This window comes from Coregonus clupeaformis, unplaced genomic scaffold (genome assembly GCF_020615455.1).
Source record: "Coregonus clupeaformis isolate EN_2021a unplaced genomic scaffold, ASM2061545v1 scaf3479, whole genome shotgun sequence".
Lineage (NCBI taxonomy): Eukaryota > Metazoa > Chordata > Actinopteri > Salmoniformes > Salmonidae > Coregonus > Coregonus clupeaformis.
Genome location: NW_025536933.1, coordinates 6838 through 13337, shown reverse-complemented (window position 1 = coordinate 13337; position 6500 = coordinate 6838). Strand labels below are relative to the sequence as shown.

The 6500-nt window shown below is 43.4% G+C and overlaps 1 pseudogene; it reads right to left on the bottom strand.

Annotated features, from left to right (window-relative positions):
• Window positions 1-1416: 1416 nt before the first annotated feature.
• Window positions 1417-4463, bottom strand: LOC123490060 (annotated as a pseudogene).
• Window positions 4464-6500: the final 2037 nt, after the last annotated feature.

The window sequence follows — 6500 nt, the reverse complement described above, 5'->3', positions numbered from 1 at the left end:
TGATTGTGGATTACAGGAAAAAAAAGAGGACTGAGCACGCCCCATTCCCATCGACAGGGCTGTAGTGGAACAGGTTGAGAGCTAAGTTCCTTGGTGTCCACATCACCAACGAACTATCATGGTCCAAACACACCAAGACAGCCGTGAAGATGTCACGACAAAGCCTATTCCTCCTCAGGAGACTGAAATGATTTGGCATGGGTCTTCAGATCCTCAAAAAGTTATACAGCTGCACCACCGAGACATCCTGACTGGTTGCATCACCGCCTGGTATGGCAACTGCTCGGCCTCCGACCGCAAGGCACTACAGAGGGTAGTGCGTACGGCCCAGTACATCACTGGGGCCAAGCTTCCTGCCATCCAGGACCTCTATACCAGGCGGTGTCAGAGGAAGGCCCTCAAAATTGTCAAAGACTCCAGCCACCCTAGTCATAGACTGTTCTCTCTGCTACCGCACAAGCGATACCGGAGCCCAAGTCTAGGTCCAAAAGGCTTCTCAACAGCTTCTACCCCCAAGCCATAAGACTCCTGAACAGCTAATCATGGCTACCCAGACTATTTGCACAGCCCCCCCACTCCCACCCCATCTTTTTACACTGCTGCTACTCTGTTAATTATTTATGCATAATCACTTTAACTCTACCCACATGTACATATTACCTCAACTACCTCAACTAGCCGGTGCCCCCGCACATTGACTCTGCACCGGTACCCCCCTGTATATAGCCTCCCTACTGTTATTTTATTTTACTTCTGCTCTTTTTTTCTCAACACTTTTTTGTTGTTGTTTTATTTTACTTTTTTATTAAAAAAATAAATGCATTGTTGGTTTGATTTGATTGTTAATTCACTTTTCAGTGCACACTATCATTGCACCTATTTCCCTTAATTTAGACTCTAAAGGCCGGTTTCCTGGACACAGATTAAAGCTAGTCATTTAAAGTGGTTTTTAGTACAGGACTAGGCTAAATCTGTCTGGGAAGCTGGCTATATGAGTGCTACAGTGGTGCCTGATATGAGTCAACAAGGTGAACAGAGAGACATTGGCTGTATAATATCACCTGGAACATTTTCTACCAATAATGCACAGTCCCTCCTGAGCCCGAGTGATGCCCACATTGACTTGGTTTGGGTCTATGATGAAACCAAGCATCTTGATGAGCCATGCTTTGCGTTGGCTCTGTGTCAATTTCCGACTTGGGACAAGAGCGCACAGTGGACAAGATGACATAACGCCATTCACTTCCTGTAGAAAAAAAGTATAAATACTCAGCTGGAGTTCAGTTTCCTTCCCTTTCTATATATTGTATCTTTTATATACTGTATCTTTGTGCTCCATGGACAAAATAACTGTACCTTGACTCTTTGTGGATGGTGCTCACGTTGACATTCTGGATATGGTTGTTTAACAGGATTTCATTCACCTTGGCTACCTGGGCATTGTGGCGTTAGAATAGCTATGTCTCTAGCTGCCACCCCAGCACGCTTGATCAACAGAGAAGCGATGCGAACCTGACAAAAAAAACAAAATGTTGATGTTTCACCGTTAGCATGGCATTATGCATTGACAGTGTTTTGTAACATTGCTTGGTTGTTGTTGCTCACCGATTCCTCAGCCTCTGCGAAGTTGGCCTTTGAGTTTTCGCTCCCCGTTCGTGGAGACCACAAGACTGATCTCTTTTCCGTCAACATGTCCAAAAAGGATGGGTGTCAGATGTTGAGACTGAGTGAGCAGGACGCTGTCCTTCCGAGGTGCTCGTGTCTTGAGAATACCTTTGTAGAACTCCTTTGAGGGAAACTCACAAATACGCTCATGCTGAAAAGACAAAATTGCAGTGAGTAATTCCCAAAGTTCTATACGAACAAAATGAAAATGATGACAAAGACAATAGAGAATGTTCGTGCAAGTTTGCAATCAGATGTGGAATGTCAGAGAACAATCAAAACCACACAACTTCTACTATAGAACACGGAAACATTTCGAAACCAATGCATGCTTCATACCATTCTGTACTGCGTATCAAGCATCAACGCCTTTTCCATGTAACGCTCAAACAGAGATTTCCTCATGCCCAACCTTGCTGAAAGATCACAATGCGTAATGGGCTGCAATTGCTTGTGATCGCCGAGTAAAACAATCTGAAAGGATAATACATAATCATAAGATCGGTTACATCCTCTGTAGCTCAGCTGGTAGAGCACGGCGCTTGTAACGCCAAGGTAGTGGGGTTCGATCCCCGGGACCACCCATACACAAAAAATTTTTTATGCACGCATGACTGTAAGTCGCTTTGGATAAAAGCGTCTGCTAAATGGCATATTATTATTATTATTATTTAACCTTTTCCCCTGCTTGCAAATTGAGAAATTAATTAGTCATTGATGATCAATTACCTGTTCGGGTTTATGGGTCACAAGGGGGATGAAGGCTTCAGGCTCAGTTGCCATGGCACACTCATCAATGATAATCTGTTGCAAATCCAGTTTGGAGAAGTTGGGATTTGACGCCGCAGTACAAGTGCAGAGGATGACATCATGCCTCATCAACTCATGATTCCGAAGCATGACTTAGGAGGACTTTGTAGCTTAAAGTTAAAAAGATATATGGGAAAATACACCAAATTGATAGAAAAATCATAACGCATGTCAGAATTATACATGAATTAGGTAAACGTATGCTCTTCAAAGAGCATCATCTGTAGTTATTTATTTACATGAAAGTACCTCTCAATCTCCTTGTCTGTGAGATCCTTTCCCATTTGAATTCTTGCATCAAAATCAATAATGTCATTGGAGAATGGGTTCTCCGGCATCCGAATAAGATGATGCAACGTGATGGAACTGAAAACAATCAAAAAGCAAACCTTCCTTACACAGGCATAAACAGACATCATGTCATAACTCTGTATGCCGGGTAATGATCGGTGATAAAACAAATAGTTATGCAATGCAAATATAAAGCCTCAACTTTCATCATAGTACCGATTTCTACGGCCCAACCAAAATACACACGGACAGTTTCTTTCCCGCACTTAGACAAAAGTCAGCCGACCTGAGCTCTCTCTTGGTCTCTCCTCCTGATTGACCTGCGTGACAGCTTCAAGTTGCTGCCAGGGTAAGGAAACTCCAACATCTCCATCTGCTCACTGTAAACTCGGAGTGGCTTCAACACCTCCCGGAGTTTCAGAAGTTGACCTTTGACAAATATGATGAGACAAGTTTTAGTGCTATGCAGTGCTTGACTTTAGGACTGAAATAGGTGCCGGTACTCATTTTGGTGCCGGTACTGTTAAATATTTAGGTGCATGAACTCCTCAATACTTTTGAGCTAATATTCTATAGGAGGTGCAGGAACTCATGCAGAAGACAATTTGAGGTGCTGGTAGTCAGTTCCGGTAAGCTCCTGCCCAAGTTAAGTACTGGTGCTATGACAGTGGTATGGTTATCTGACTGCAAACGTATCTGACTCACTGAGACCTCACAAAAAGAGACAGTGACACAGGCCCACATTGGAAATCAATTGCAGATGAAGCCATACCTAACATAATGTAAGGAGAAGGGGGGATTCTTACCAGCTACAACATCCACCGATTTATTAGAGGGTCCGTAATATAGAATGCACTCCTCTTTGAAGACCCATTAGCTGCTTTAGGCCTTATGTGATTTGGGACTTTTTGGTTTTGCAGAAAGAACCAACAAACAAGGTGGACTCCAACCACCGTCTTCCCAGTGCCTAAGAAAATGGTTAGAATGTATTAAGATTATAACTGAACTGCATGATGAGAAAGGTAATATAGGCTTTGTAAAACATCCAAGTGCTTACCTGGTGGCCCCTGAATGAGAGTGAATCGGTTGTCGAGGGCCTCTTTAATAGCTTTGGTTTGGCTGCTATTCAGAATAGGAAACTTGACGGAGGAATGACCTTTGATCTCAAACCTGGCAGGTCTCAGCTCTTTAGTTACAGGTGCTGTGTAAAACAATACCACAAAAAATGTTCATGCCCGATCATTTCATAACATCCTCACAACCTCACTTATTACAAGCAGACATGAGACATGAATTTACCGTGAATTTATTTGTCAAAGTTAAAACTAAAAATGTATAAAAATTCAACAGAGAGTGAATTTGCTGGGTATAGATGGTGGCTTGTGTAGTGTTCTGAGGTAAAATGTGTTAGGTGTATCTACCTGAGTTTGTCCTCTTGCCAAGAGCAATGTCCTTCACAAGTTCGTTAGCCTGAGTGAGGTTAGTGACGGCAGTCTCTTTACGCCTGAAAAGAACACAAAATCATTCATTTAATTGCACATCTTATCTTCTTTTTGACGCTACAAACACATTTGTATTAGAATATTAAATAGTCCAAATACTTACACATCAGGTAGCAGCTTTGGAATCAATTCCACTGTGAATTTAGTATCTTTCCCGAAGACCCTCTCTGGAATCTTGGCCATGGGCATGTGATTAATCCGAAGTCTATCTGGACATAGAAGAGCTTTTTAGCTTCTTCCTCATCAGTGACCCCAGTGGTTATTCCATGAGCAACCCAAATGAGAGATGGGATATTGGTGAGGTCCACATGCTGATCATCATCAGCGCCATTGTTTGTCAAATCCGCTCGATTTTGGTACCTCATCCGGATACACAGAAAGCTGTGTTTGAGACCGTACTCAATGGCCCACTGTTTCATCTTCTCAAGTGGCAACTGGAAGAATCACCAAGTTGTCTCTCCTTCTGTATCTGTTTCCATGTCAAAGGCACATCTTCAAGGACAATGCTGTCATTTTCTGCACAGCATTGGAGGCTGACTCCATCTCACACAATGGTTTCCATATCTTCTGATAGTCCCAGTAAGTGGTGTATGTTTTGCTTTGGATTTAATGGAGTGCATACTTGGAGAAACACAGAGTTGGGTCTTTTGAGTGTTCCAAGCAAATCTCAAACTTGTTACGCACAACAAGCATCTGAACCACAGGTATTAATAATCCCCGCTGTGTGTCAGTGCCCAGTTGCACCTCAAGTGTTTCACCAGGCTTTACCCTCAAAGGCAATTCAATGTAATGACCTGGATTTGGATTGGTTCTGGCCATCGTTGGTGTATATTGGAGCAGACCTGGAGCAGACCTGTTGGTTATCATTGACACTTGAGCTGATGGTCTGTAAGGATTGGAACACGATGTCCCAGTTCTTCCCATTCAGAGCTGACAGCATCCCTTTCCACAAGTCTGTTGGCACTGATGTCACAAATGGATGAGGCAACTGTGGTTGCAGTTCAGCGTGGATGTTCTCATTTGTGAAGGAGTATACTCTTCTTTCCATTTCAGAACCACATGGTTGTCATGCTCATTGTACTCTGGTTGGTCTGTTAACTGCAGATCCCTATACATGATATGGATTACGCCCTGGCATTGAGGTTCGATTAAATGGAAAATACACCCTTAAACTCCTTCCAATGGGGAGGCATCAATGACAAAGGCTACCTTCTGTGCACTTTGATTGTTCAGCTGCGCTGCAAGACTCAAGCAACGAGCTTTCTTCCCGTACATCTTTTGCTTATCAGATCTTTCAGAAAAACTCAGACAGGACTGGTCAATTTCCAAAGAAGTGTACCTGATGCTTTGTTTTCAAGAACTGAGTGCAGGAGCCTCTGAACAATAACGCCCCACGATACCGACGAATGGGCGAGGAAGCCCAAGTGTAGCTTTCAAGCTGAAGGTCAGTGGCCAACTTAGATAGGTACGTTGAGTTAGAGCGTAGGAACATATGCTCTACGGATCGCCTTCCTGAATTCAAGGATCACAGGCAGTAGCTGGGGATGAATGTCATCAGTTGTTATCAGGTCCACAATTCTAGGGATATCCTTTGTCTAGCAGTGCTGACTCAAGACTCCTCACAATGGATGTTAACAGAGAGAATGTCTCAGATGGCTGGACAACTTGACCCCGATGGGCTTTCTTCTCTGCTCCCGGCGAAGCATCTGATTGGTCAAACCTGGGTAAGGCTTAGAAACCGCATCCCTCTGGTTATCATCAACGCTACTAATCTGATCAATGCAGTGGCAGAAATGAATGGACAGGGGAATCAAAGAACTGTATTTTTTCTTTTTAGTTGACAAAGCTTCTCTGTGTTTGGCTTGTCTTGGCATCTGACTGGGGGTGCAGCTAACTGTCTTTGCATCTTTGAGCAACAGTTCAGTGACAGCGTGGTTAAACATAACCATGAGCTCTTCCACCATCTTATGAGACCGTCTTCTACCAACGATTACATCATCATCAGGTGACTTATAGCACCAGTCTTCCAGTTTCCTGTCCTTTCTGTGAACCTCAGAGAAGTGACATGCTTTAGCGAGGCAGCCCTCCAAAGTGTCATATCGTTGGCCATTATCAGCAGAGTTTTGGATGATGTTTTCAGCTTCCTCATATGACAACTTTCTATCTGACTTTATTACAGATAGGCTAAACTTACTTGTCTTGATGCGGTCCGCTTTCTTGTCAATTTCCACC